This window comes from Schistocerca gregaria, chromosome 6 (assembly GCF_023897955.1).
Source record: "Schistocerca gregaria isolate iqSchGreg1 chromosome 6, iqSchGreg1.2, whole genome shotgun sequence".
NCBI classification, from domain to species: Eukaryota; Metazoa; Arthropoda; class Insecta; order Orthoptera; family Acrididae; genus Schistocerca; species Schistocerca gregaria.
Window position 1 is genome coordinate 54,202,702 of NC_064925.1, and position 25,237 is coordinate 54,227,938.

A 25,237-nucleotide genomic window follows, 5' to 3' on the forward strand; every position below is an offset into this window, starting at 1 on the left:
TTGTAAACCGACGGGGATTACTCGAGGATCGGTCGAACGAGGTTTTTTTAAGCCACTTCTTTCATGAAAGAATTACATTTTTGGAGTTACTCGACGACTTTCATCCTGGCATCTGCTTTTGCTGCAAATAGTTTTATCTGCTTTGTCTAAAACTGATAGTCCTAAAATTTTTTAGTTTTTTTGTTTCCAGTGGTTTATCGCTACTAGTGCAATCTAAAAGCTACATCAAGTCTTTCCGATCGTTTACGCGGAATATGCTACAATTGACCACATCGAGATTCAACTAGCAGTCCGCGCACCAAGTCCCAGTGCTATACAAAACTAAATGGACTTCGCTACTTTTTTCCTTTTACACGATACCATCACCTGCGAACTTTCTCACGGAACATCCGACGTTACGGATATCACAATTCTATGCGGATAGAGTGGACAAAATACCAGATAGAATGAGGAGAAGTTTTGTCGTTAGTATATTTTGCCTTCGAAATCATCTGACATTGCGGTAGAAGTTACCATTATCGCTTACACGAATTCCGCATCAGTAGCAGCAACAATTATTTGTTATTCATTTTGAACAGCATTTAACCAAAAAATTCACGCTACGTTTACTGTTTGCTATTGGCGAAGCAGCCAGTACGCTGTGGTCACTTCACTGGCAGTTACACTGTGTGCTTATCCACGACTCGTGGAGGATAAGAGCACTGTGCAACACATCACAAGTCACTTTGAGCAGAGCCGCAATAGCGCACGCCGTGTCACGGCTGCTGCCAACGGGCCAGCACTACAAAAATTTAAAACTGAAAATGTGTGTTTCCTTTTGGACATCAGAAACTTGCTGCCACGATATTTCAGCGCAGCGTCTTCTGCTCGTCTTCGGACCTACACTGGCGACATTACTATGTCCTGCATTTGTTTTTAAATGGCACGTGCGTGGTATACGCAGTTTATGTAGTGCATACGTTTCTTGGCCGCATGCCCTTTTGCTGCAGTGTACGCGCTGTTCAAGGTACAAGTTAGTTTCCCTCGAAGCTTACTGATAAGTGACGTCAAAATGACGTTCTTAGCAGTCGACCTAGAGTGTCGCGAACCACACACGTCAATATACATGAATAAATGACACTGCTGCTCGTTCCGCTCGCAGCAATTTAACCTTTCGTTTTTAATCAGATCGTTGAACACACACATTCCAGAGGTACTAATGAGTACCGCTATTGCGAGCATTCTCCGTGGCGAAAATTAATGTCACGGATGTCAAATCTATCGTCTCGCCACAGACTTGTTGCGTTGTAGTTGAATCCAATGACCAGTAGAAACGCAAGGGATTTTCTGACTTGGAGGAGGCGAGTATGCCACTGGTGTTGCAGTCTGCATTCTGTGCAGCTTCAGATTTCACCAGTTTATGTTAATGCAGGGCACTCCTACCTTTGTGGCTATTGAAGTGCACGTCAGTGCAAAGAAAGCTCCTGACATGAAGTTCTTTACGGACTTGATCGCGACCGAGGGAGGTGGTGCAGCGGCCAGCGAACTCCATTCGTATTCAGGAGCATGACGCTTGGAACCCGCGTCCGGCCTCCTGATTGAGGTTTTCCGTGATTTCCCCCAATCACTTCCGGCAAAGGGCGGCATGGGTCCTTTTAAAGGGCACGCCCGGTTTCCCTCAGCGTCTTTCGCTCATCCGAGCTTGTGCTCCGTCTCTAATGGCCTCGTTGTCGACGGGGAGTTAAACACCAATCTCCATTTCCTCCTCCTCCTCCTCGATGGCGTGTATGTACACTGGATTACTTGCTTAAGCACTGAGCTGTCATCTTCACATGTACAGAGCCGCCGGCCACGTAGTCAAGGCGGCAGCCAACCCTGCCACATGCGGGACTTCTTGATGTGCCACTTCTGCAACACTGTCTAACCATGAAGCAACGTTTTTTAACGTTCTACTGTAGAATGAGACTTTCACCCTGGAGCGGAGTGTGTGATGGTATGAAACTTCCTGGCAGATCAAAACTGTGTGCCGGGCCGAGAGTCGAACTCGGAACCTTTGCCTTTTGGGGCCAAGTGTTCTCGGAGAGGAGGTAGGAGACGAGGTACTGGCAGAAGTAAAGCTGTGAGGACGGGGCGGGAGTCGTGCTTGGGTAGCTCAGTTGGTAGAGCACTTGCCCGCGAAAGGCAAAGGTCCCGAGTACGAGTCTCGGCTCGGGACACAGTTTTAATCTGCCAGGAAGTTTCAATGTTCTACTGTCTTTAACATTGTTTGTAAGAAAACTGAACGTACAGTTTAACGCACAGCATGATTTCGTAAATTGTACTCTGCATATCTGAAGATGGCATCTTAGTCTTGTCGGATACAAGACAGTAAAAAGCTTCATATCAGAAGGTTTCTTTATATTGAATTAATCGATCGCTCCCAGTCGACAACATCAGGTGTTTACAAATTAAGTCGGCATTCACATTTCAAACCTCACGACAAATGCCCAATGGCGCGCACTCAAACGAGTGGCACATCCAACGGCAATACAAATAACATTTTTAAAATAATGGTTAACGGAATTTTAACAGTTTCAAGTGAGTTCGATTTTCCGGAAAGCACTTTTCTGCCATAACTGATTCCAAACAGACCCACAAAAAATGTTACTCCCTTTCGTTGGAAACTGATTCTTCAGCCTCTAAACTGGCAGAAACCATTCGTTATGGAGATATTGTGAGAAATGCAGGTGTCTTTAGATCCATGGAGTCTGACAGGTAGCTGAATCGTGACGTCATGAGCACGGTAATCGACCACTAGACGTTTCAGCGGTAAATTAAAAAAATATAACATGTGCGTAACAAATTCGAGAGTGCTGTTGCCTGTACTAATGAGAGTCGCACCGCCTGGAAACAACTACGAACATTTGGACACTAGAACTAGAGCTGGAGCTGGGCAACCGGCGCGGCCGTGGCAGGCTAGCGGCGGCTGGCCGGTAACTGGATAGGCTGGGACAAAAGCAGCAGCCAGCCACGCGCCACTGCCCGCGTCCTGTGTCCTGTGTCTGCCAAACACACGGCGCAGCACGGCACGGCCAGCCCGAGGCAGCGGCAGCGACGCCGCGGCTCACCAACTGGGCTGGGGCGCCACTTGTTGCCGGCGGTACCTGCACACCTGCTCGTCAGCAGCGTGTCCCCAGCAATGGCCGGTACACGGCTGCTGTACATTCAAAGGGAAAACAAATTTTGAACTGAGCAGAGGTGTCACTGGCTGTTCAATAGCTATCTTACGAAAGCGTCGCCATGTTACGTTTGGTGTCTCAATAGATTATAGAGTACATTCCAGGTTCCGATGGAAGAGCGGAGCATTTATATGAACCATTTATCTGATACTGTCACGCAAATGTTTATCTCAAGAAGTATGCTACAGCTGGCGTTTTTAGTAAAACAGATGGCGTGGCTAACCTTTTCAGACTGGCTCACCAAACCGTAGGCCAATATGGCGTTTTGTCCGCACACAAAGCATTGCCACGTAGAAAGTAATGTAGTGGCAGCCATCGTACATCTCACCTAAAGAATAAGGGCCAATCAAATGGAAACAAGACAGGGGAAAAAAAAGTAATTTGTTTATTATTTCGAGAGTAACCGCCATAACCATTAATGCATTTATCCCACTGTGAGACAAGACGATCAGTGCCCTCACAGAAAGATAGTCGCGGCTGCCTGCGGAACCACTATTTTTTCTTCAGGGCTCCAAATATGTGGAAATCGCACGAGGAGAGATCGGCACTGTATACAGGATAAGGGCTTCCCAACGAAACTTCTGCGTTGTAATCCGAACAACCTTGGCGACATGTAAGCGAGCGCTGTCCTGCAACAGAGCGAATGTCGCCCAAGTCGTTTCCACTATGCTGCATACGTTCCGCTGGGAAGCCCTGGAGGAAGAGGTGCACGCCTAGCTATAATCATGATTCCGTGGGCAAACTTATCTAGACACTAAAGTACGACGCAGCCCACCCGAAAATTTGCTTTTCACGCACGAACCGCCCAGCACAAGTCACGTGACATGGCGGGGCGGGGCAGTTGCAGCGGACGCGGAAGCGCCGCCTAACTCGATTTGCGGTCCTCGGGGCTTCTGCGGCACTGTCCGCTGCCGGCCGCTTCCGTAGCGTACAGCAGACAGCGCAGCGGCGCAGGCGACGTCCACGTTCGCCCTCCCACCACACGGCACGGCACGTGCTCCTCCACCCACTTAATAAAACACCGGGTGCTTGGTACACACTATTGGACTCTTACTGCCATATACATAAGACTGCTACTGCAAAGCGACACACGCCGTGCAAATGACCGCATCTTAACACTTACAGCGTGCACACACTCAGTGAGGCCGTAGATCATCCAGTGGAATTTGTGATGGATACAGTGCAGAAACCTAATTTCCGGTTGGGATCGACTCTTCAACCGGAAGTTTGTACACTCTTTGCATATTTTTGGAGTGAGGTAGGAATCTGTCTTTAAGCATACTACCATAACGAAAGCCACAGAACCTATGAAATAAACCAGTCGGAGCATGAGTACTAGGAGAGATCAGACGGAGGAACAGCAATAAACTGCGATGGAAAGACAGAGAAGGTGAATCTTGCAGAAACAATGCAACGTCACGAGAAGTGTTTACCATAGAAGACTGTGGTTAACACCTGAAACTTCTCATTACGTTAAATTAGATCTGGTTTGGATTTTCTTTAAATGGATGTATGTCGATGATGTATCCAGGGCTGCAGGTATTCCGATTTAACCTTATCGGAATACTTAAAAGTCCTGTTTATACAGAACCAGAACTATTTCACATAATACACAATTCATTGTGAAAATCTTCACGAGATAGTCTTGTGAATGTGCATGAAATTAAAAGATTTCTGTTCGAAAAGAATTTAAGGTGGCAAGCCTTCACTCACAAACCGTTAAAACCAAACTCTGTCGTATTCAGCAGCTAATCATAAGCCGCGGAAAACAACTGCTGGTCGTTACTGCGCGTTTCGTGTTTCCCGTAACTCGTTCTATTGTTGCCCCATGAAGAATTTTTAGCCCGTGCAAAGATGTATCAGCCGAGAGAAAATTTTTCCCAATGCTCCTTTTGAAAGCTGTATTAATGATGAACTATAGTTCTATCGTTTTATAGATGGAGAAGAAGGGACGATTCTCCTAAGGAGGTTGGAAGGCGACCAGAAATACGAATACGGTAAAATGCGATGCTTTGCTTCAATTCAGACTCCTGTATATTGTGTTATCCGAGTTGTTTTAACAACTTAAGAATTGAAAATCACAGAGAGATGATTGTAAGACAAATATTTGAATTTTAGACCTCTTTGTGTTAATTCTAGCTTTGAAGTTGTCAGATTCGTCGGACATTCTGAATTTCTTAAAGGGGAAAAAACACCCAGCCTAGTGACCAAGGATACCTCTCGGAATACTGTCATAGAGCCGAGGGCAGAATTTTCTGGTTCTGTTATGATTCGCTACGATTCTTTTTAGTCCTACCATTTTCCAGCAGGGATGACAGCAGAGCGGCATTGAAGCCGCTGTGTGACCCGCAGAAAGCGGCTCTCCCGCATCTGCTTAGATCGCATCTGGATTTCCGAGGGAAACACCGCAACACCGTTCTCCTTGTCTGAGAACAATCCCCCCCTACACGGGCCACTGCTCACACCGCCTCTCACTGTGTAAGAGATAATCCTGGCGGTGACCTGCACGCTCGCTCCCAACAGGGAAACCGAATTCAACAGACTCTGATGTAAGGTTGGCATTCTCAGCACACTTCCGCGACGCTAACTTCCGCGAAGCGTGAAAGCTACTCCCAATCGGCAGATGCAACGCGCTTTCCCGCGGTAAATACTCATCTCAACTTTAGTGGCGTGTTTCCAACCTCTTAGCGGCCCACTGGTTCTCACGGGTAATGTCAACGAAGCTGTACCGTAAGAGGCATACCTATATAGAGCATACTGAAAATGGTATGGTCACTGCTGTAAAAAGGAAGAAACGTCAGGCATGTGACACATGCAAATACTCAAAGCCTTTACCAAGTTCCTTTGTTGAGTGGCAATAAAATCCCTCCCAACACTTTTAAACTGCGTTGGCCATTCAACAAAGAACGCTTTTCAATACACCTTCGTTCAGAATGGGTTCCTATTAACCAAAGAGCCCTGTAGGACATTATGTGTTGTACTGAGTTCTCAGTAGCGTGTTATCACTTCTCACCCTAAAGGAACGCGTCATCATGAGAGAGACAGTATTATCAAATCAAAAATTACACACACACACACACACACACACACACACACACACACACACACACACACACACACACACACACACACACACTCTTCAGAAGTTGTGGACGTCACCGTTTTCATTATACACGAAGTCTGAATAGCAAGGCCTGCAGTCACCAACAATTTGGTGTTTCATTAAATCGCGTGATGCGTTTTGGACCTTTTGAGTCCATCATCGTGTACCTCTCCTCTTTAGTGCAACGACGTGAAATATAAATTTCTGTTAGGAGATGGTTAGATTTTTATTTTACAAACCCGCCAATCAAACTATGGAAAACAAAAAGAAAAGCTTACCAAAGGATCCAAGAATAACATTTGTAATTCCGTAATTGTGCACTGAGTTCCGCGATTTGCAATTACAGAATGGATAAATAAGCTACAGAGTTATCACCTATGATTGATCCACAGATTCCGAAATACATCGTGTGATTAAGCAAAACAGATTTTTTTTTTTGTAAGTAAAGCTCTTATTTTAAACGAGTCCTCCATTGCAACCGGCTCTCATTGTGGGAGGCCAGTCTTGTGTGGAACTTTCATCCCAGAATGCCTTGTACAACCGGTGAGTATACTACTGTGGAATAAGCGAGAGTGCAATACCGGCAGCGATGAAGTGGACTGCCTTCCGCTCACAAGAGTGACGCAACCCTGAGTGACGCGAGCACCGCGTCATCAACAGACCTGCTCTGGCGTCATCTCCAGTGAAGAGACCCGGAGGCCAGGGCTGCACACCGCATCCGCGCCATCTCTGCTGGGTAAGCACTGAAGCGCGGGTCCCGCGTGGCACTCGCTTCAGCTACGATAATCTGCGACTTCTGAGTCATTCAGCCCCTAACTTTGCGAATCCCTTAATTTTTCTTCCTATTCCTGAATCACAGTGTAATTTCAATAACGTGTTCCCATCTTAATCCCATTCATTAAAGTTAAGTTGTGCCGCTGGATTTCTTGTACTGCTCTCTCTCCCTGCATAGTTTTGACAACCTAGATGCTTAGCAAACACACATCCAAAATGACTGACACGTTCCCAAGATTGTGTGTTCCCATCGACTTCCAGGTATTATGTATCAAGTTCTATAATTGTACAATCTCTGCGAAAAATAATTTTCTATTCAGCTACATTATTCTTCAAGCTTCCATCTTCAACAACGGTGCTAATTACAATTAGTCATACATAAACAGTGTTTGGAGGTATTAATTAGAAATACGTAACACAGTTCCACGAACTGTGCTATTCAACCACTGAGAGCGAATAGAAGGGTAACTTCACCACATCTGGAGAAAGATATCTGTAGCAAACCTTTCGTTATTTCAGACTGCTCTACGACAATGTTTCCCAGTTTTGAGAAGGACTTTGTAGAATCATAGCAGCGTTTTACATACTTTACATGAAAGTGGCCAATTCCACACTTAGCCAAACCTTTTCTATTCACTCTTCTCACTGGTTTGAGGTGGAGCACCACGAATTATTCTCCTGTGCCAACCTCTTCATCTCTGAGTAGCAATAAAATCCAGTGTCCTCTTATTTTTTGAATGTGTCTCAATCGCTGTCTTCTTCTACTAGATTTGCCCATTACGGCACCGCCTCACGACCTGCGAGTTATTCCCTGACGTCTTGACACATGACGTCTCAACCTTTCCCTTCTAGTTCAGGTTAACCCCACATTGCTCCCCATGCTAGCTCTGCATAAAACCGCATCATTTCGCACGTCAGCATTCTTCCTTGCCACTACGTCTGAAACATTTCGATCCTCTTCCTTTTCAGACCAAGACGATCTAAAGATCATAATGGTAGGACTGATGTCCCTATTACTTGGGTGCCAGTTTATATGAAATTCCTGAGAAAAAGACATGTCAGCGCTATAAGCAATAAATTGCTCTATACCTTTGCGGAATCTCTCTCTCTCTCTTCCTCCCCGCCCCCCAATGAAATGTCACGCTATCGGATCCCAGTCTCGAGTCATGGATTTCTCATTGACTTAACCTAGCAATGCTACGTCAGTCATTTGGAGATTCCCCAGAAAGGAAACGTAATACAGATTTCATGTTACTCTGTAGGTCTTCTACTTTCCTGTTCCGTAACTGACTAAGGAAGTGCAAGCTGCCAAAGTAACGTCCAGCTGAAATATTTTCACTAGGCTGTCCTGCATGACAGACATGCTGTGTATAAACAGTTTTGGACTGCCAAATCAACCTGCTTTGCACAGCACTCTGCATTTCAAGGCCAAGAAAATGTTTTTCTGGGTCCCAAAATGCGGACTGCCCTACATGATAGGTGTGTTGTGCTAGAGTAGTATTGGCCTGCTTTATCGTCAAATTTTGCATACCGACCTGTGTATCAAGAGCAAATAAATGTTTTGCACACCCCTGACGGGTAGTCTGCCCTGTATGACTGCTCTGTGGTGGGATTAACGTTAGCCTACTTTATTGAACTGCATTGCAAGGGCTGCATGTCCTCATGAACATGGCTAGGAACAAGTTCAGATGCACAAAGGAGGGGATGGACAAAGTGAATGGAAACAGGAAATGCACAAAGAGAGGTGGAGGGGGCGATGCACGAGGTAAGATGAAGTTGTACAAGGGTAGTCGACAAATGGGAAAGAAGAGGGTAAGGCAGAGATGGGGAAGGAGAGCAACAGGACACAGTCCAATGTAAGGGGCAGGAGGACGTGTTCATGGGGCGGGGGGAGGGGGGCGAGAAGGTTGGTCAGAGAGAGAGGGTGGAGGAAATAGATAGATAGGGGGAGAAGGAGATTAAGGGACAGTGAGTGCGGAGGAGGAAACAGATAGGAGGGGGACGAGGAGGTGTGTTCAGTACGTGTGTCTAATGCACACACAGGTGAAGCTGCAGGAAAAAGACTTGTTTGTAAATATTTGGGGCTAACTGGTTGCATTAGAGTGTCTGTTCTGTACGTGAAGGCCACCCTCAGGAATACAGAAGGGATTTGGATACTAGCAGCGGACTGGAACGATCGCCTCACCGACAAATGAGTGGCCACGAAGGCGCCATTGATGCCCAGCTCGCGTTGTTATCGGGCTGAGGTGAGGCAGTCCACTCAAGCCTTTAGCCACTGCAGTACACTGGCAAATGGCTTGTGCCGCTTAAATCGTCTAATTTGTTGGAAAGTGATGATATTCCATTACCTGACGCTGACCTCCGATGCTTAATCGTTACTCTACACAGCGATCGGTAAACAAAGTTACCGCTACGGCAAACAAGTAACCCGCCGTAAATACTTAGCGCTACCTGTGCGAAGCCGTGGAGGGTCACTAGCTGTGCAACATTACTTTAAAAAAAATGTTAGGAAAGAAGCACCGCATATTAGAAAGCTAAAAGTAGTCGCAATATAGGCCAAAGAACTAAATACAAGAGGACGGAGAAAGTGGGCCAGTCGCCACTTCGCCCTCCTCCTCTAGCGCAGTGTGTGTGGTGTTTACCAACACGGGGCCGGCGACTTGGCAGCGCGCAGGCGTCGGGCGTGCGGTGCGGACGCAGCGGTCTAACCTTTGGCGCGCTCCGCTTGGCGTTCCTCCAGGTGTCAGCGACCGCCCCCCCCCCCCCTCCCCCACAAGTCATTTGCGGTGGTTGCAAAACCGGCACGCCCGCCGCGCGCCGCCCTGCGCCGTTTCGCAACAGCAGTTCCTCTCCCCTTCTGTCCGCCGGAGGGAGTTCACAAACGGCGGAAGGCGCCCCGGAACATCGCACACAGTACAGATTGCGTGCGATTCACTTGCGCCCGTCTCTCGAGCTAACCAGCGTGGAAACCAAATGCAAACCGGCCTCTCTCCGTCAGCTCTGTGTTTGCGCAGAACGTAACAGATCACACACAACTCTTGCAGCGTTACTAGAATTATGGTGTGTTTCTACTAACAAGTAGCTTGTAGAAGTACTTGCCGAGCTGTATACGTTAAAACAGGGATTCCCAACTTTTTCAGCTGGCGGACCTCTTCTTCAGTCGAAAATCCATGGCGGACGCCTAGTCAGTTAAGAGCACAGTAACTTTAAATTTCAGAGCGAAACCCGTGACAACTGAAAGTTTCTTAATGCAAGTGCCATGTTTCCAATGACCCCCCCCCCCCCCCCACGAAGTATCAACGTCTTTAGAGATGAATGAAAACGAAATTAACGATCCAATTTGATTCCCACTGTATCCAAACACTTACTAGTGGATTTACTCCCTTTATTCAACACACTATCGCCTGATTAGAATTACTTGGTAATTGAAATTTCACACGATGGAGCAGTCATCCTCCAAGAACAAGGACAATCAATGTCACGTCCGAACTGTTCGCTGTTGACAAGCTGCCGCTTATGGTCTGTTCATTTCCACTATTTGGCTACTGTTGTGTAAGGAGCATGCATATTTCGTAAGTCGTGTGTGTGTGTGTGTGTGTGTGTGTGTGTGTGTGTGTGTGTGTGTGTGTGTGTGTGTGTGTTTTCGTGAAATCCGAAGAAAAATGTTCAAATGTATGTGAAATCTTCCTTTGGTCGTCCCCCCTCCTCATTCATTTCAACTCGAAACTTCCCTTATTGTAAAGGCGATGGAGAAACTGCACCCTTCTTCAATGATCCTGACTTCAGCCACCGGTCCGTGTTAGAAGTAATAAACTGGTCAAAAATCGACTAATGAAATAGGTAGTGCACTGAAAAAGCAAGTTTAACATTTAATGATGCCTGGGGCGGCATACGTGCCAGCGAGCGCTGTGATTGGTCGACAAAGCTCGCTCCGCGCATGCGTAAAAGGTTTCAGCGCATCTAGCGCCGTGAGCCGGGAGACAAACGACCCCCGTATTGTTGCTAAACAGTCGATCAGAGAAGCCGCGTTCTCTGGCACTAAACTGTGTTTACGTTCTCACTTAGGAACCGCAAAGGCTGCTTACGGATACGACCTGAAGTAGAAGTACACATATTTGTCACACGAAAAAAAAATAGTGAAGAATTTGATTTTCACATTTTTATTCAATAATTTTACTCATTATTTTACACGATTTGGTGAAAGGTGGCCGCGGACTCCCTAGAAAGAGCCGGCGAACCCCTAAGGGGTCCGCGGATCACAGGTTGGGAAGCCCTGCGTTAGAGCACAAGCTTGATCAAGTTTAATTCGGTAAGTCGCTCAGCAAATTATTTTTCGAAGATTGCTGCTAATGCTTATAGAACTGTTCCACTAGACTCGCGTGGCAACACAGATAAACCCATCAATGCCGTACTTGAAGGTGCGACCAGGTCTAAGTGTTGTTGCACTGTTACGGAAGAAAAATTGTAACGAAAAACGAAAAGATAAATGTTTTGCTGATGAAATGGATACAGGTGCTAACCCATTTAAGCTTTTCAACAAGTGTGATATTAATTCGTTGTTCATACTGAGCACGTAATCTGTACACTTTTCACCTATTTAGTTATTTGTTGTCTCGAAATTTGCTGCAATATTTTCAAGTGCGTTTAGTTTAATAACACAAATCAAAGTGTAGTGCTTTCCTGATTGTACTACTCGATACATGTGGATTTCAAGAATAGTCTTTCAGTGGTCCACAGGCATTTCTCTCTTTTCGACACTGGCATTTCTGTACACACAAAACTTCTGTATGCTTCCGAAAAACTTCCAGGAACTGCCAAGTAATTGCAACTAGCTGCATGAAACTGTTCCCAGTAACTTGGAGAATCAACTACTGGAAGTTAGCATAACTTGTTGATCTCTACTTGGCAGGAGTGCTTCACGTCAAACGAGCTGCAGACGAAGCTTCTACGAGTGACTCGCAGAAGTTTACTTGTTAGTGGGGTCCCATCTTTATGCTCGCGTTACTCGATCAGGAAATGCTGTTTGACCAGTGAAGTAATTTCTGAGAAACCAAACCACTTTGACTTTTAAAATAGATTTATTCGTTTTTAATTATAAAATATTTATGCAATGCTGCGGCAAATTGATACACAAACATATTTTTAAAATATTAAGCTTTACGAAGTAAAATTAAAAGGAAGGTCAGCGTTGGCCGTAATATTGATTTATTGATAGCAAAATCGATTTTCAATCACATAGTGATTTTAAATCACAGTGAGTTATTGTGATCGCTTCTCAGTTTTGGTTACTGGTAATAAGTTGATACCAGTGCCTATGAGTTTAATTTGTACACCACAGCACTGAAAATTATCACTATGTGATTGAAAATAGATATTGCTATCAATAAACCGTCAATATTACGGCCAACGCTGACCTTCCTTTTAATTTAAGATATATGGTCGTTGTGCACACAGCACCCCATGGAGTCGGCAATCTTTACGAAGTAGTTTCTTAAACAATGTGTAATGTTGTATGGAAATGAAACGTGGACGATGTAAAGAATAGAAAAGTAGATGATGTTCCAGAAGAATGCCGGTGATTAGACAGGCACACTGGATGACCGATGAGGAAGCACTGAAGAGAATCAGAAAGTAAAGAACAGAGAGATTCATAGGACACTGTTAGGCATCAAAAAACCCTTCTTCCGACCAACAAAAGTAACAACTCCTCTTCCTTTACTATAGTTTGTGTTTCTTTAGGGCGAGTCGGAGAAAGCAGAGTACGACTGCCAGCTGCACAGTCTGCTAACAAATGACTGTCGCCACAAATATTGAACCAAACAGATGAGACACTTGTTGACAGCCATATGACTGTCACGTCTAGAAGGAAACACGAAAGTTTACTGTTGTTACCAAACATTTTATTTTAAGCTTTGTCCTGCTATGGAGATCGATACTTTATCGAGAGTCACTGGATTTCTGCACCAGCACTTGCGATAATTTATTCTAGGATTAATTCATCTACATCTACATGATTACTCTCCAATTCACACTGAAGTGGTTGGCAGAGGGCTCATCGAACCACAATCATACTATCTCTCTACCATTCCACTCCCGAATACAGCGCGGGAAAAACAAACACACAAATCTTTCTGTTCGAGCTCCGATTTCTCTTATTTTATTTTGATGATCATTCCTACCTATTTAGGTTGGGCTCAACAAAATATTTTTGCATTCGGAAGAGAAAGTTGGTGACTAATTTCGTAAGTAGATCTCGCCGCGACGAGAAACGTCTTTGCTTTTATGACTTCCATCCCAAATCGCGTATCATATCTGCCACACTCTCTCCCCTATTACGTGATAATACAAAACGAGCTACCCTTTTTTGCACCCTTTCGATATCCTCCGTCAATCCAACCTGGTAAGGATCCCACACCGCGCAGCAATATTCTAACAGAGGGCGAACGAGTTTAGTGTAAGCTGTGTCTTTAGTGGACTTGGTGCATCTTCTAAGTGTTCTGCCAATGAAACGTAACCTTTGGCTCGCCTTCCCCACAATATTATCTATGTGGTCTTTCCAACTGAAGTTGTTCGTAATTTTAACACCCAGCTACTTAGTTGAATTAACAGCCTTGAGAATTGTACTATTTATCGAGTAATCGAATTCCAACGGATGTCTTTTGGAACTCGTGTGCATCACCTCACACTTTTCGTTATTTAGCGTCAACTGCCACCTGCCACACCATACAGCAATCTCTTCTAAATCGCTTTGCAACTGATACTGGTCTTCGGATGACCTTACTAGACGGTAAATTACAGTATCACTTGCGAACAACCTAAGAGAACTGCTCAGACTGTCACCCAGGTCATTCATACAGATCAGGAACAGCAGAGGTCCCAGGACGTTGCGGAACACCTGATTAATTTAGATGTCGCCATTGAAGCATTTAAGATGAAAAGCGGATCACCTGATCAGAGACCGGAAACGAGAAGACGCACTGACCAAAAAATGTCACACGAGCACGGGTGTGCGCATGTCAGCTGAGCGAGTGTACAGCAGTGAGTGATGGAAAAAAGGTAGTCTACACGGTTCCATAGTGTGCTGGCGATGTTTACTCGCAGCCCATAATATTCTGTGACTGGTATGTAGAGGCAGATACGAGTTTCATCAGTGTTATACCAATGGACAAAGACTGACGAAGAGTGCGCTCCCCACAAGAAAGGCAAACACATTTTTGTTAGTCAGTAAGAAGATTCTAAGTAGTTGCTATGATTTCCAGGTAAAATGCCTGAAATGTAACTGGGGACTCTTGTGCTTCGCTGTTGGATCGTTTTGAACGAAAAGCGAACCAGGCTCGCACGGAAGAAAGGTGATTTTTCATCAGGATACAGCAGTCTCCATGACATGCACTACTTCGTCGAACCCTCTCATTCATTACCGGTTTCGACTTCTTGTCATTTCATCTTCAGATGATATTAATGCGACACACTTTATCTCCTGAATTGAAGCTGCAGTATAGAGCAACAACAAATTACTAGAGTGTCAGCATGTAACGTATTGCTAAATGAGTATTTGAATCGCAGCACTTCAGAACAAAATCCGCTTTCCCTCTAACACTGCGCCGGCCGCGTGTTGCCCACAGGAGAAAGCGCCCTCTGGAGTCTGCTTTGGCAGCGGCCCAGCAATTAATAACACGCTGAGCTGCGACGAGCCCTAACGTAGTCCTACAGAAAATCAGGTGCGACGTAGTAGAAAGCCAGAATTACAGCAAAATCTGAGAGAAAGTCGTAGCTGAAAACTGCGTCAGGTATTCTGTCACGAAACAGATGCGCTGTAATCTTGCCATTTGCTGGGAATAACTGCCAGGAACTGAACTGGTGAGCACTGAGGCACAAACCTGTGCGCTGTGTGACGAAACACGAAGTCATAATAGCCGTACACCACAGTTCACTGAAGGTTCCGCTCAGAGCCTAAGCTTTAACGGAACAAGGGCTCCAGCAAGCGGTTTGAGTACTCAATATTTACGATGCAATAAGGAATAGGAGGTTTTTTTTTTTTACATTTCCGTGCTATCTTCTGTACTTCTCCCGGGGGCGCATAACGCCAAGCGGTTCTCATCCATTTCATATAGACAGCCTCTCAATTTGTTTCACCAAATTCCTATTTTTGTGCTGGGAAAAAAGATGTTACTTTTTTCCAATATCATTTCTCTTACGGATCAGGGAAGTATTTAATGTCCCGTCGAGACGAAGCACAGATTCAGATCAGCGATGGCAATCCACCGAGGCCTTTCAAAGGAACCGTCACGCATCGCCTCTAGCGCTTTGGTAAAGTCGATGAAAACTTAAAATCTGAACAGTCGGACAGCGACTTGAATCCCCGCCCTCCAGCGTCTTACGACACAACTGTGGCATCCCGCACTGTCGCCTCTTTGGGAGGAGACCTTCACCGCACATTCCTGCTGCCCGAATCCAGCACTGAACTACGTGTTTCAATCCAATACAACATAGCTGGAGCATCCGTGTGTTCTATGTACAATCTCAACTACTTTTACGCTCTTATCAGCGAGCTAGTGGAACCAGTTAGCAGTCTTGCTCAGTTCCATTTATCGCCTACACGTAACATTAAGCAGTTGGATGGCTTATATCTTTTTAATATCTTTGCAGTGAAATTGCTAGCAAAAAATGTAACTTGAGCATTTTCGATAATGTCACGGTCTTCCACAGAAAATAAGAAGCGTGGGCAGCTTGTAACTGAAAAATAATTTGAGACGGAAAACTCATTAGGCGTAAATCTATTAAATATCACTGTGGCTTAAACAAGAAGGCCGTAATGACGTTCTACTATAAATAATCTACTTGTTTCGCAGCACAACCTGAACCGTTTGAACAGGCGACGGATCAATAGCCACTCCATAGAGAAGTGTCCACCGAATACCGACCTTAAATAAACACCTTCACGATGAGTCGGAGATTTTAATTCAGATTCAATTAATTCCTTCATATCGCGAAAACCATTTAATAAATTCAAAACACACGCGTACAAACATGACAGGAAGAATCTGTATGATTTATGTTACATGGTAACACCGACAAAGGCTTACGGCTAACGAATTTTGAGATGACACCAACATTGGGAGAGGGGGGTGATCGTTTGTGGAGCTTACACTGGAATGCTGGTGTTACCACTGATCATAAGCATTAACACCGTCTCACTTCAAGTTACACACCCAAGTCTAGCTTGAAAAGTTCACAACGGCACACAACAATGTGGCCACAAGTACTGCAACGTTTCTTCAGGTACGACTGTCCCGAATAGAATTCTCTGACGAATGGTTGGCAGTGCCTTGATCACCGGCCGCCGTATCCACACAATGGGGACGTCCAACAACACAATGGACGCGGCACCCTGTTCTGCATGCAGGCGACAACGGCGCACACATTCACAGTGGCGGCAACCAATAGCCCAATAGCAGGCAATTAAAAATCACTCCAGGGCTTCCGAACACGCGTAACGCCATCGGCACAATGCGCTGCATCAGACACCGACAAAATTCTTTCTCACGGATGTACAGTGGGAAACCGGGAATCGAGAAGACTTCCTAATACCCCCTTGCAGCGTGTGAAACGCATTTGCACTACAGGTTAGTCCGCAGCTCGCCGTCTTACGGTAGCGTTCTCGCTTCCAGCGCACGGGGTCCCGCGTTCGATTCCCGGCGGGTCAGGGATTTTCTCTACCTCGTGATGACTGGGTGTTGTGTGTTCTTCATCATCATTGACCCTCGCAAGTGGCCGAAGTGGCGTCAACTAAAAAGAACTTGCAAAACGGTGGCCGAACTTCCCCGCATGGGGCCTCCCGGCCAACAATGCCATACGCTCATTTCATTTCACTACAGGTTAAAACTGCGAGATCGCAGACCAGATTACCAGCTGACTGTGGAAAGGGAATATTAGAAAAGAAGCTATAAAAATATTCCACATTTTTAAAAATCTGAACAGAAAGCAGGTTTTCACACAACCCGCTGATAAGGTGACAAAATCAACACATAAGTCGCACTTTTTTTGTTTTACGCATAAATTTCACACTTGAGATACTTGTGCCCCTACCTGCTATGGTGTGCTGACGCCAAAAATGGTTCAGATCGCTCTGAGCACTATGGGAATTAACATCTGAGGCCATCAGTCCCCTAGAACTTACAACTACTGAAACCTAACTAACCTAAGGACATCACATACATCCATGCCCGAGGCAGGATTAGAACCTGAGACAGTAGCGCTCGCTGAAACGCCTAGAACCGCTCGGCCACATCGGCCGGCCTGACGCCAAAACAAGCCGTTTTCTTTCCCACAAGTGTATAGATGTCAACGATGTCCATGCGATTTAAATTGTCTCATGAAGTACTGTTTATTTCAGATACAAAAAAGAGCCTACATTGGTACGAAACGTGAATCAAAGATAATTTAACAATGTGGTACTATAGGGGAAAAAAGATGTACCACGTCAGTTTATTCACAAGAGATGTAAAAATATAATAACAGCAGCAGTAACAGGAATAACGTTACAAAAAGTATGGCGCCCATACTACAACCGTAGGAGATACGAACACACTAGGCTATTCATGTGGCGATAAAAATGGTGTTTCCAGGGATATGGAAAGAAACGTTCTCAGAGGCTCTTCTTTGTACACCACATCGCAGACGGCAACGGCAGTCGGTATCTTGGCTAAATGCTGACTAACAATCTACAACAGTGGCGTTGATAGTGTGCAGCTTGGCAGAGTCACGTCAATTAAATATAAGCCGTATCGCCGCACACCGATACGAAATGTAACAAGCACATAAGGCCGGCAGTAGGAAAGGCAAATGGTCGACTTCGGTATAGTGGCACAGTTTTAGTAAAGTATAGCAAATCAATCAAATTGGTTAAGTATATAACTCTAGTGGACCCATTCTTGAGAACTACTGAAGTGTTTGGGATCCCTACCAAGTCGGATTAAACGAAGACATGAAGGCAATTCAAACGTGAGCTGCTAGATTTGTTACCAGTAGGTTCGGCCAACACGCATGTATTACGGAGGTTCTTTGAGACGTCCCACGTGAATCCTGGAGAGATGGCCACTTTCTTTTCGCGAAACACTATTGAGAGAATTCACAGAACCGGTATTTGCTGACTGCAGAACTAGTCTACAGCCGCCAACGTACAATTCGCATAAACAGCACGAAGGTAAGAGAAATGTTGGCTTGCACGGTGGCATACAGGGTAGTTTTCCGTCACTCCACTTGCGATTACAACAGAAAAGGGAACGACTCGTAATGGTACAAGATAATCTCTGCCGTGGCTTGCGGGTAAGTGTGTAGACGATGAAAAATCACAAGGACTGTTAAGGCACCGACATGATTCATAGCGCTTCCTACATGACACCGCTACTGTAGCAACCATCGAACATCACAATAAAGCTAATCGCCAGACATGCGCGATGGCTCATATCAGTGAACCTTGCACGGTTGGATAAAAAAGTTATGAGAAGACAGTGGTAAACCGGCAGTGAAAACAGATATTGTTAGAAGTAAGAAGAGATTGGTTGGTTTAGTCGTTCTGATGTAAGAAGAGATTGGTTGGTACCTCATTTTGATTGCCGAGTCTTAAAGCTTAATCCGTGCAAGAACAACTAAAATAACTTGTTCCGTCCGCCACGATGTAATCAGAGGTGGAACACAAGCTCTGACTGGACAAAAACGGGGTAGAAAATCTACTTTGGTTCAAAGGAATCTATCTTGAATTGCTGTACGAGATTTGGAGAAATCTCGGAAAACAATGTGGATTCCCGAACAGTGGTTAGGGCCCTCCTCCACAATTCCCGAAAGGGAACAGAGATCCTGTAGGACTAAGGGTCGGTAGTAAGGTCAACAGAATGAGGCAACAGGCATTATCTAAACTGGATGTCTCCTCTCTCAGTCCAACTGCGCGTCGAAAACCCTTAATCCTAGTGTGTTAACAGCTTACTTCAAAATCTAAAGCACCGACTCCCCAAACCAACATCTGAAACTGAACTTCGCAAAACCACCGTAAGCTGCGTGTGTAGCGGAGGGTAGTTAGAATTATTCCCTCCCTTGACTGGGCAGCCCCTTCCCTCACGCTGGTGGTTCCACTGTTTGCCTAGTATGGCTAACAGTGACAACTGACTGGAAGTTTGGAGTCAGAAAGCCAGCGTGAGTACCCCTTCCGGTAGTGACCTCGGTCTGTGAGTCCAGTGCGATCTGCTGCATCTTATGGGGGCTGGTGACACCTGCTGACGAATGCAGAGTAAACACGCTCCCGTTAGCCGCACAGCTAATGTGTGTGCGGTAAAGGAAAGAAAGACAAGACAACCACCAAGTAGGAGGTGGAATTTATCACCACCGTTCTATGTAACCGCCGCGGGCGCCTAGAAGCGGTACCTCCTGTCTTCCTGAGACTTGGGGAAGCAGCTCACCCAGCCGGTTGTGCGGGATGCTTATGAGGTGAGGGGGGGGGGGGGGGGTGTTACAAGAGAAGGAATCTGGAACACGGTGCAGCTTGGCATTTTTCATTGTCGCATTCCGGGACGAGAGAGAGAGAGAGAGAGAGAGAGAGAGAGAGAGAGAGAGAGAGAGAGAGAGAGAGAGAGAGATTTCTGTCAATCCGTGTCGATGCAGAGAGTCATTTAGAAACCTCTTGCACCCCAAAGGGTACCTCTTTCTTTCACTGTAACTCTGTGTTAAAAAAGTTAGGTATCAACTTCGGTACTCCGATAAATGACCTGTTACAACAACCGACACTGCTAGCCGGAAGGAACTCACTGAAAAATAAGTGTGAAACTATGGGAGAATTGGGATGGTATTAAGTGTCATGTTCGAACACAAGATTCATGCTTGTCTAGCACTGTACACGATCAGGATCTTTGAACGTGGTGCTGTGTTGTAAGCCTGCCCCTTGCGAGACTGGCAGTCACAATTTTACTAACATGTACGTGCGGGAAAACATGACGATATAAATATTAGGAAAATAGGTAAATCAACTTGAATGGGACGCTAACAATTCTCCAGTGTTGGGGTAACCAACTGACGTCAAAACGGAGACTAATGAATGAGCACATACTATAAGCGACTCATGTGAACAAACAACGTAAAGACAGAACATTTCCTGACCGCCAATCCGCGTGGTATATCGTTACCAGCCACGATCACACTAGGCGTTTGCATGTTTATACTCCACGACCACGATCCTTAAGAACAACTAAGAAAAAATATTGGACACATGCTGTACGTATTACTGTTTTCTAAACCATGAAAATGAAGCGGAAGGACGTACGAAATACGCTACTTGCGGACTTCCCAAATATAAAGACTCGCTGTGGCAGCACACTCTTCGAAATTTCTCAACTATATGCATTGCTTGCAAAGTGGGTGCGACCTGTTTTGCGGATAAGAGAGTGGCAGCAGCTCACATCACGAATTTCAGTGTGCAACAAATACGATCGCCAGTGTGGAGGAAATGCGTACAGTTGTGCGTAGATAATAGTGAAGACAGAACCATATCAGATCCGCGCAACGGTTCAACTGGCCTACCGCCAGCGCGAGCGTGATTTTAATGGCGTTCTTCATAAATGCGTTTCCAAACAACTTATCTCTCTCGACGATGCGACAGGACTATTAAAATTTCACATTACACAAAATGTACATTCTTCACCAACACAGAGAAACGTTCGTGTACTCAAAGGCCCAGATGATGGAACAGGAGAGGTTACTTCGAGTGTCCGCACATTTCGGAGCATCTCTGCTAGTGGAACAGGGAAGAAAATTGACGCCACGCACCATACGGAGGCTTGCTCAGTATGGTAGCAGGTGCCACAAACTGAATCCTACAATTGTGTCTCAGTTTAATGGATTAGCGATACGCTAAGGGGTTTTCCCCCCTCCCTACATCTGCGCTCCACGGATATGTAGACACGTAGGCTCAAAGTCTTATATCACAAACCGCACAGTGTAGTAAGCGTGAGACTGCTAGCTTTGGTGCCAGCATTGTCAACCTTTCAGCGTTACTGAATCACATAACTGCGTCGAAAGTATCGTACATTTCGCTGAAACATCATGCATTTGTACAACATAAAATCAATTTGTGTGTGTGTGTGTGTGTGTGTGTGTGTGTGTGTGTGTGTGTGTGTGTGTGTGTGTGTCCTGGACTTCTTGTTGCAGATTGCCCGTCTAACGACTTCCATTGGGTCAATAAAAAAGTTAATTTTCAATATTTTGCATAATTTGACTGAATTTCAAAACTCGATTACTACCATGATGTACTCATTAAGAGTAAAGTAAGTTTAATATTATGAGGTAACTACTACAATTTGAGACTATGTATTTGTCTAGTAGCTGATGGCGCTCAAATGTTCCAAATTTGTTCATCCATTACTAGAAAAATGATAACACTTAGCAACTTCCAACAATCTTCACTTTTAACTTCACCCGTTTTAAAGAAATTTTTATCAGGGTCGCCGTAGTTCATTAACGAGAGGGATCATCGAACACGTTTTTGAGTGCAGTACAATAAAACGTTTTGTATGTTAAGGTTTGGAATTTTGAGATAAACTCCGGATGGAAATTAATTTGAACTGCCCACCTACGAGAGTTATACTCTAGTACTTTTCTCAAGAATTTTAATTTTGCACGTAGCACAGAACATCACACTGCATCAGTCAATATTGTAATATATGCCTGGAGCAGCACAATAAATCGAATGTGATAAGGGCAGTTGTTACAACAAGGATCGACGCTCAGTGCCACCCTGTGGAATCTCGAACAAATTTTTTTTTTTTTTAAAAAAAAGGGAGAAAAGTACAACTCCTTCGGCCATACGTTTAGCACATAAACTTATACTGTGTAGAATACTTTCATTTAAATTTCCACACCTTAGCACGTGCTTTTTTCAATTTTTTTTTTTTTTTTTTAGTTTAACTGTGGAGCACAATGGCAATTAAAATCTTCCAACAGTAATTCGTATCATTACTGAATTGGAGCCATTCGAAAATGAGTGTTTGTTCGAAACCGGTAATGCCAAAGAACAATTCAGTATCTGAAACGTCATACCATTACTGGCCTGCAACTGCTTGTTAATACGTCTACTGCATCAGTAACGAGTAGCATAAAGAAGGCATATTAACAGCCTTTCTCCACAGGCCCCTTGCACGAAAGGAACGGGTTTAACCTTTGCCGCGCACTTTGATGTGTACAGTACAGATGCAGTTATCTGAATCGGCGACGACACACCACTACGGAGTCAGCCCTGGCGATGCGGCGACTTACTTTTTGTAGAGATACCGCCCTCCGTGGTTGACAGGTGATGAGGTTGCTAGTGGGGTTCACAGGCGCCACTGCGTCCGCCACATACTGCGTGGGCCCAGCCCAGCCACGGGCGTCCCTCGCCGCTGGCAGTCACACACGCATGCACAACTACGGAACACGCCGCACACGGCACCTCTCCCACCGCCACGCCGACCTACTCTGCGTTCAGAGCGAAACTGAGCTGTCGGCTGCCGCGCATGCAACAAGGATAGACGGAGAGGTAGGGGGAGGGGAGGGGAGGGGAGGGAGGGCTCTCTGCCCCCACCACCAGGGCCACCGGTGAATCCGCAGAGGACGCGCGGGAACGCCGAACCCCTGGGTCTGCCGGCCGGTCGCACCCGTAAAGTGAAGCCCTGCATCGTCTCTGCCGCGATTGATTATCACACACACCTACTATCTGGCGGCAGGCATCTGATTTCGCATGCGCTGCTGTTACTTGCCGAACTACAAAGAAACGCGAAGTAGTAAGTGGATGGATTCTATTACTGACACACCGATTCACAATGGGAACGAAGTATCAAAAATTTTCCTACTGTTCTCTTCTATCCCTTATTGCCAATATAAACAAAGATATCCATACATGATATTGCACGTTTGACAGTTTGACAAGCTCGCAGGATCAACTCCGGAAGACTCGCCTAGAGTAGCGTAGCGCGAAAGCACGCAGATTCCGATCACCTCCGTATACGCTCCGTCCCGTGTTTCGGAGCGTCGCAGGGGGTGAGCGTGTGTGTGTGTGTGTGTGTGTGTGTGTGTGTGTGTGTGTGTGTGTGTGTGTGTCGAATTTTGACAATAGATCGATCACGCCTCGAGTAGCTTTCACGGTTCAAACGCTTGCGGAAAATTTCCCTACACACGCGCAAGCATGTGCTTGTTGAGCTTTCGCTGTCGTTGGCTTCCCCAGGAGTAAACCAGTAAGATGAAGAGAAGGCTGTGAGCCTATCTATAGAGTACGTTTCAGGTCTTACTGTCCATAGTAAAGGGATAAAGCCTCGAAACATTTTTACATTTCTGTAGATATACGGCTGGAGACGTGGTGTTGTTGTTGTGGTCTTCATTCCTGAGACTGGTTTGATGCAGCTCTCCATGCTACTCTATCCTGTGCAAGCCTCTTCATCTCCCAGTACCTACTGCAACCTACATCCTTCTGAATCTGCTTAGTGTATTCATCTCTTGGTCTCCCTCTACGATTTTTACCCTCCAAATCATGAAGACCCTAACCAGGTCAGTTTCACTTCGACGTCCTCGTGCACTGCCAACTTGTCACTAACACTGGACAAAATATCGCCTTTTTTAACAATGAAAACCAAATTATGTTGTTAATTCCTATAATCCTGGACAGACGAAGAATAGATGAAAGATGCAAATTATCAGAACCACTTAGAACGTAATAATTACCTCAGCGAATATAAGGGAGCTCTTTGGGAGCTGTTGGAGTTCGCTAAAACATAAGCCGCTGTAATGATTTCACAACAACGTAACCTAAAATTTACACACGTCAGCGGAGGAAGTCAGCAACTGATCAGCCACTAACCGCAAGGAAGGGGCAAACAACACAAACTTACAATTCAGTTACGCACTTTTAGTATATTTCATGCTCCGACCAAACGAAAAGACATCTTTAGTTATGAGGCAAGTGCTGTACTGGTTAGCGATTCCAAGAATGTACGCACTGTTTACTATGCAAAGAAAAAACACACTCCAGCATCGCTCACTAGTTTCATAGAAGCTTTTCCATGATTATTAATATCAGATATTTCTGTACCTACGAACGAAAACGAAAGAGTACGACATTTTTCGTGGAATTCATGTTCACAGAAAATGATTTATTGATACAGACTGCAATTCGTTACTAAACTAATTGGTTTATTTTTTCCTCCCATGAGTGTTTACAGGTGAAACACTTATTAACATTTCCTGCATTATTTATTTCACTGGCACCTGTTGACATGTAGGATTTACGCTCCATAAAGTTTCCATTAAAATTTCAACTTCAGATCCACAATCAATTATTAAATAACTTTTCTCTGCACACATTATAGCAATTTGAACTGAACAGCAGGGAGGTACACAGCTAGAGGTGAAACCTTAACGTGTGTTTGAAATTTCTTGCTCAACAATGCAATGAAGTAAGGGAAAGACTTCACACGAATCCCGTTCTGTCGCCAGTTGAACAATGGAACCCGGCAGACAATGGAAGTTTCACTCTTGCTGTATTTCGCACAGTACTTCTCTGTAAAGATGAGAAAACGGGGCCTTGGCAGTGGCCAACTGACATGGGCGACTGCGAAACATGGAAAGTATTCCCAGGCAACAGCCGAGGCAGAAAACATGGTTAACTACGTGTGCATCGTCTCCCCTTAATTAATGAAAACAATTTTATGCATCTACAGAGAAGCCTGTCACAGAAGTTATAACTGTCTCGGAATTTCTGTCCCCATTATACAACAACGGTTAACAAAAACGCACGTCGTTATGTTAATCAACTTTACAGTTGAAATTAAAACAGAAAAAGATGAAGATACGCCTATTTGCATTTGCCCTCGAGTTTGGGAAAGTATCGTTGACTGTGTCCTTAGTCATTCATATGTAGTGAGCTTTTCACCTAATGCAATTCCTGTTCAACCTTAAGCACTATTAGTTTCCTTTCTTTCTCTGTATTTTTCACTATCTGCTGCACTGTCTTAATTAACTGGCTGCCAGCGAGGAAGTACGCAAACTAGCTCCTTAATCTACACCAGTTGATAAAGAAAGGACAAGAGCACAAAGGCCAACAAAAAGTTTGTCAATGCCCACTCGAACTACCTTCCTAAACATGCACATATTA

The 25,237-nt window shown here is 45.1% G+C and overlaps 1 protein-coding gene across 1 annotated transcript in view; it reads right to left on the bottom strand.

Annotated features, from left to right (window-relative positions):
* Window positions 1–25,237, bottom strand: part of LOC126278721 (microtubule-associated tumor suppressor candidate 2 homolog) — a 538,837-nt gene that overhangs the window by 173,660 nt on the left and 339,940 nt on the right. The window lies entirely within an intron of this gene.